The sequence below is a fragment of the Lissotriton helveticus genome, chromosome 8, assembly GCF_964261635.1.
Source record: "Lissotriton helveticus chromosome 8, aLisHel1.1, whole genome shotgun sequence".
Lineage (NCBI taxonomy): Eukaryota > Metazoa > Chordata > Amphibia > Caudata > Salamandridae > Lissotriton > Lissotriton helveticus.
In genome coordinates this window covers 498,752,067-498,758,084 of record NC_136069.1, presented here as the reverse complement: position 1 = coordinate 498,758,084, position 6,018 = coordinate 498,752,067, and the positions used below count along the sequence as shown (strand labels likewise).

The 6,018-nt window shown below is 40.4% G+C and overlaps 1 long non-coding RNA gene across 1 annotated transcript; it reads left to right on the top strand.

Moving 5' to 3' along the window:
* Positions 1-363: 363 nt before the first annotated feature.
* Positions 364-4,040, top strand: LOC144771697 (uncharacterized). Its single transcript, XR_013599430.1, has 2 exons — positions 364-478; positions 1,698-4,040. It is a non-coding gene; the product is annotated as an uncharacterized LOC144771697 (long non-coding RNA).
* Positions 4,041-6,018: the final 1,978 nt, after the last annotated feature.

Sequence of the window (6,018 nt, the reverse complement as noted above, 5' to 3'; positions counted from 1 at the left end):
TAGGAGAGAAGAGACATTGGAAAGCAGTCTCGTATAATCCTACAACCCAAAAGTTACTGAGCACTACAGGTGAAAGGCGAAGTAGTCAGTTTGCAGAATTATATGCTGTTTATCAAGTTTTAAAACAAGAATTACCTGGAAAATGCTATCTTTTTACCGATTCATGGTAAACTGCAAATGGGTTGGTGATGTGGCTGCCTACATGGCAATCCCATAATTGGAGAGTTCACAACAAAGAGATTTGGGGTAAAGAATTATGGCAGGAAATTTGGGAGTTACTTCCTCAAAGCAATGTGACTGTTTTTCATGTTGATGCTCATATGCCTATTGATTCTCTTGACAAATTGTTCAATAATATTGCAGATGAGAAATCTAAAATTTCTGGGGCAGTGGTGGACCAACAAAATTCTGATTTGGCAGGTTTGGCGAAATGGGCTCACCAAAAAGCAGGACATTTCGGAGAGAAAATTACTAGCAGGTGGGCTGCTGAGAGAGGCATTTATATTCCTCTTGATTTGATTAAAACTGCCATACTACACTGTCCTATATTCCAACATTCCCGACACAGAGAGGTGCCTCGAATAGTGAAAGGCCAGTTGCATGGAGGCAAATCCCCTGCACAGATTTGGCAGATTGATTATATTGGTCCTTTACCCATGAGTAGAAACTGCCAATATGTTTGTACAGTTGTTGATACTTTTAGCGGTTTCCTAATCGCTTTCCCCTGTAAAAATGCTACACAAGTGAATACATTGAAGACTTTGGATTTAATTACATTGTATTATGGTACTCCACTTCAGGTGCAATCTGACAATGCATCACATTTCAAAGGAAGATTAGTACAAAATTACTGTGCCGAAAATAATATAGATTGGATATTTCATATACCCTATTACCCACAAGCTTCCGGTTTAATTGAGCGGATGAACGGATTGCTGAAAGATCAATTACGCAAATTGTCAGATGGTACCTTAAAGAATTGGAGAGATCATTTATCAGATGCTTTATCGATTTTGAATAACAGACCATATTTGTATGCAAATTCTCCTTTAATGCGTTTATTTCCTCCAGCAGCTGATGTCAAACCTAATATGATTAAAAGTACAGTGTCCTATTGGGAAATCACCCCCAGAGCCTTGGCTCCACGTAGAGCTTCCCCTGGATCTGCAGGCTTAGACTTGCATTCTTTAGAAACCCTGATTTTAAAAGTCAATACGATTACAATAATTGAAACAGGAATAGGTGTCCAAATACCTACTGAACATTTTGGTTTGATTGCCCCGAGATCTGGTTTAGCTTTAAAAGGCATCCAGGTGCTTGGTGGAGTAATTGACAATGATTATCAAGGAGAATTCAAAGTTATCCTGTTGAACAGTGGCGATTCTGAAATAATGATTCAAGAAACAGATCGAATTTCCCAATTGGTCATTATGCCTGTTTTCAGTGGTGTGATTCAAAAGGGCACTGCTCCAACTCTAATAACAATGCGCGGAACAGGTGGCTTTGGTTCCACCGACAATCCTGGAGCTAGAGTGTGGGTGCAGTCGCCGAATAATGCCCCTGAACAGGCCGAAATTATTGCAACAGGATCTGATAATACAATATTAGTGATGAGGCCAGGACAGGAAGGCTGGGATGTAGTCCCGGCTGACAAATGTTATCCAGAGAATAAATGATGCTTGACATTTGAATTGCAGATCATTATATGGATTGCTGCTGCCGGATGTGTCGTCGCTGGACTCCCGTGGGTCTGCTGCGACGAGAGTCAAGAGAAAGTCCAGGACCGGAGTAGGCGTGTGGACTAAGAACATCATTCTGCTGCTTCGTGGGACATAACTACTAATTTCTGGGCCAGCTTGGCACGAACTATTTCGAATTCATCCCATTTTTGTTTGACATCTATGAGGTCCGTCAATGATCTTCTCACCACGTGCCTTGTGGCTGTCCCAATATCTATAGCTTCCCTTCTACATTTCTTTAATGTATCTGAAGCTCATTCTGAGTTCATTTATTCAGACTTTACACCCTACAGTTATTGTGCCTCATGCACTGTTCTAAGTGATAAAAAACTCCCAATGACTTTTCAAATTTCAAATTATAACATCACTGAGAGTGATGTGTGTTACAATATGACGTGTAGTCCTAGGTACATAGGCAAATGTGCCCAATTACGATTAGAACGTTCTACTTCATTTTCCATACATGAACGAATTTTGTGTCAGACTAGAACTGCTGATTCATGCACTTCCTTCGACAATGGCATGAGCTGTAAACGTATAGTAGTAACTGCAAGTCATTATTATTATGTGTTATTACCAACCGGATGGCTCTTTTCCTGTGGCAACATGTCCTGGTCTTATATCCCGGCAAATATTTCTGGAGGTCCATGTGCCTTAACGCGATTAAGTCTTTTAATGTTTTCTCCTGATGGAACAATGTCATCCCGTGTTGCACGTGATGCTATACTTTCGAGTGATTGTGATTCATCACTTCATCTTTTCTCCAAAACTGAATATCTTAGTTTAGCTGTATCCATTGTGGGTGTTCCTGCTTTATCAGCACATAATGCCAAAACTATAAGTAAACTTGCTTGCTGGATGGTAAAATCCCTTAATAGTACCTCAGCTATTCTAACTGATCTGTTATTAGATAATCAAGGAGAACGCCGTGCCATCTTACAGAATAGAGCCGCTGTTGATTATTTATTATTGAAACATGATCATGGCTGCTCAGATTTTGAGGGTCTGTGTTGTTTTAATTTATCAGACCATTCTCAATCAATTAAATCCCACCTTAATAAATTACATGAGCTGACCCAAGTACTGAGAGAACATTCAAACGGAGGGTGGTTTGACTGGCTTTTCAGTTGGCTACCAGATTTACATTCCTTACGCCAAATTTTAGGTGGAATTGTTTTGGTAATTTGTATTTTAATTGCCATTTGTTGCTGTATCCAATGTATACCATCCTTTTTCCATATGTTCCGTCCATGTGCTATGGCTAGATCTTTTAGTATTGTTTCCTATTATTCCTCAAACGATATACATTCAATATGAGATTTCTCCCCCTAGATTAGTTGTTGTTCTAATCCTTCAATGCTAGTATATTTAGTCAGAAGTGGAGTGTAACGCCAGGGTAATTTATAGCCTATTCTTAGACTAATAGTGACTATAATCTACTACCATTTCAGTCTTAGTAACATTTTCATTCATTTATAGGGCTTAACTATGCGCTTTGACAGGGCTTAGTGCCTTTTTCCCATTAGTCAGGCCTGTAGGCCCGAGAACCATAGGGCAGCCATCTTGGATAGCTGCCTCGTCCATTTTAGATAGCTGCCTCACCTGTCCGAGGAGCTTGCAGAGCAAAGGTAATGTTTAGAACCTAACTTATTATTCGCTAGTGGAGAACCGGTCAAGACCGGCCCTTATCGAAGGAATGTATTTTGCTCTTCGGTGGTAGACGCAACACGCAGGTGGCCACTGCGGATGGCGTGAGCGGTCGGAGACTGGTACAGGAATTTGGTGGGAGTCGGCCTAAGGCTAGAAATTTCCATAGAGAAAGGGAGAGATATATTATCAGAGAGCAAGTAGCGGAAAGAGAGAGAGCAACGTGTGGAGCAGACAGATGAAGTTGGTCCAAGAGTTAGTGACCGATTGTTAACATCAATGAAGAGAGGAAGAGATCAAGAACCCTGTAAGGCTAAAGCGCAGGAATGGTAGCAACAAAGACTGAGTCCAGAAGAGGGTTCCTGTCGGAACCAAGGCAACGTAGACGAGGCGTAGCGGTGCAGACGTGTATTCTTGAGCCATAGTGGGAGAGCAGAGTCCCGAGCGAGTGAAAACCTGAGAGAGAGGGATCAGCTCCGCTGCTGAGATGGAAAGGCGCACGTACAAGGTGAGGCATTCTGAGTTAGTGTAGAATACATATAATCCTTCATTGTCTTCCCTTTTTAGGTTGTAGATGGAGACTAATTTCAACCATGTCTAGATTGCTAATGCTATTATGTTTAAATGTAGAATAAAGATATAATGTCTAAAACATATATTTGAGTGTTGCTTCCATGATAGGACTAGCCTTTCTTTTCAGCCAGATGCTGTCGTATAGAAGGATGAGGAGTTCCCTTCTAACAGGTAACTGAGAACTGGAGGACTGGGTGGTTTTTGCCAGGAGAGAACTCCCAAATAAGAACTCTTATAAATTAGGAATAGTACACATCGTCGGTGCACCTTAGGTGTACCGCCGACCCCTATATAGAACACCCTACTGGGAGACAACAGGTTCACCAGCGGGAAGTATAGATGATATTGATCCTAAGAGTTAGGGAATAAGTCGCTGGACATTAAACGAGGAATAGTCGGGAGGCTCGAATCCAATAAGTCGCCGGACGTTAAACGAGAAGTAGTCGCCGGACATTAAACGAGGAATAGTCGGGAGGCTTGAATCCAATAAGTCGCCGGACGTTAAACGAGGAGTAGTCGCCGGACGTTAAGCGAGGAATAGTCGGGAGGCTTGAATCCAATAAGATGAGGTAAATATAGGATAAGACATGAGAGTAGTTTTAATTGTATAGGCTTGTAAATAGCTATGAGAATCACCTTCTCAGGTGAGTCCTCCAAATACCTTGTAAATAGCGCCCTGAGAAGAGTGTGTTTGCGTGACGACTGGGTTAGCCACGTTTGGTGAGCTGCCTGTTCTGAAAATCCGGTCGTTACATTATCTTGGTTCAACACTGACTAAGAAAAGGATAAGGTTATCATTTTGGTGGCCGTCTATGGACAGTTTAGTTGATGATTATGTCCAAACATGTGTAATTTGCTCGAGATCTGACAAGATAGTCAAGTTACGTAATCCCCCTTTAACTCCTATTGAATTACCATTGGCACCATGGGTTAAACTAGGTTTGGATGTAGTTGGTCCATTTCATGCTCTTGATGCATCCTCTAGATTTGGGTTAGTACTCATGGACTATTACTCCAAGTGGCCCGAAATTAAATTTGTAAGACAGGTTACCACCAGGTCAGTGATTGAACTTTTGAATTATGTTTTTTTGAAAGAGGGATATCCTGATTTTTTGGTAACGGATAACGGCATGCAATTTGTAAGTTCAGAATTTGAGAATTTTCCTGGAAATTGTTGTATTAAACATCTCAAAAGCTCATAATATCACCCTCAGACGAATGGTTTGGTAGAGCGCATGAACAGGGTGTTGGGTGAATGTATACAGTGGGCTATTGCAAAGAAGTGTCAGGTTGCTAACTCGGTGAGGAGCATGTTATGGTTTTATCGTACGACTCCTCACTCTACCACGGGTGTATCACCTTTTGAACTATTGCGTGGTCGTAAGGCTGCCACTATTTCTTGTCCAGCTTGGATGAGCAAATGGGTAAAAGGTACACAATGGTCTGATGAAGGTATTAGAAAACAAGTTGAACTAGTTCAGAACAAACAAAAAATGTATTATGATGAGAGAACGAGAGTAAAAGATGTTGAGCTTACACCAGGTGATTTGGTGTGTATAAAAAAAACCTGTACATGTACAAAAAGGTTCAGCAAAAATTGGTTCACCAATTAAAGTCTTAGATGTTAATGGTACTGCTGTTAAACTCAACAATGGGCAGTGGTGGAATAAGTCTGCATTAGTTAAACGACCTGTTCATCTTTCCGTGCCAAATAATAATAACACTATTGTAGAAGAAGAAAGTGTAAACAATTCTAGAAAGAATGGTAATTATAAGATTTTCAATTCAGATTGTACTTTGAGGCGTAGTACACGTGTTAAACAAATTCCTGTTAGATTTAGGAAGTACTTTCCTTCTTTTATTACATTGCTATATTTCTTTGCATGTATATAAGATGTAGCGTTCTTCTTTTTTTATGTCTTTATGTAACTTTACCTTTTAGTTTTACCTATCCCTTGTTTCCTTGCATGCTGTTTCTTTTTTTTTTTGTTTTTTTTGTTAATATTATCTTATTTTTATTAAGGAAAGACCCATGTAGTGGCCTAGGCTTGTTTTGGAA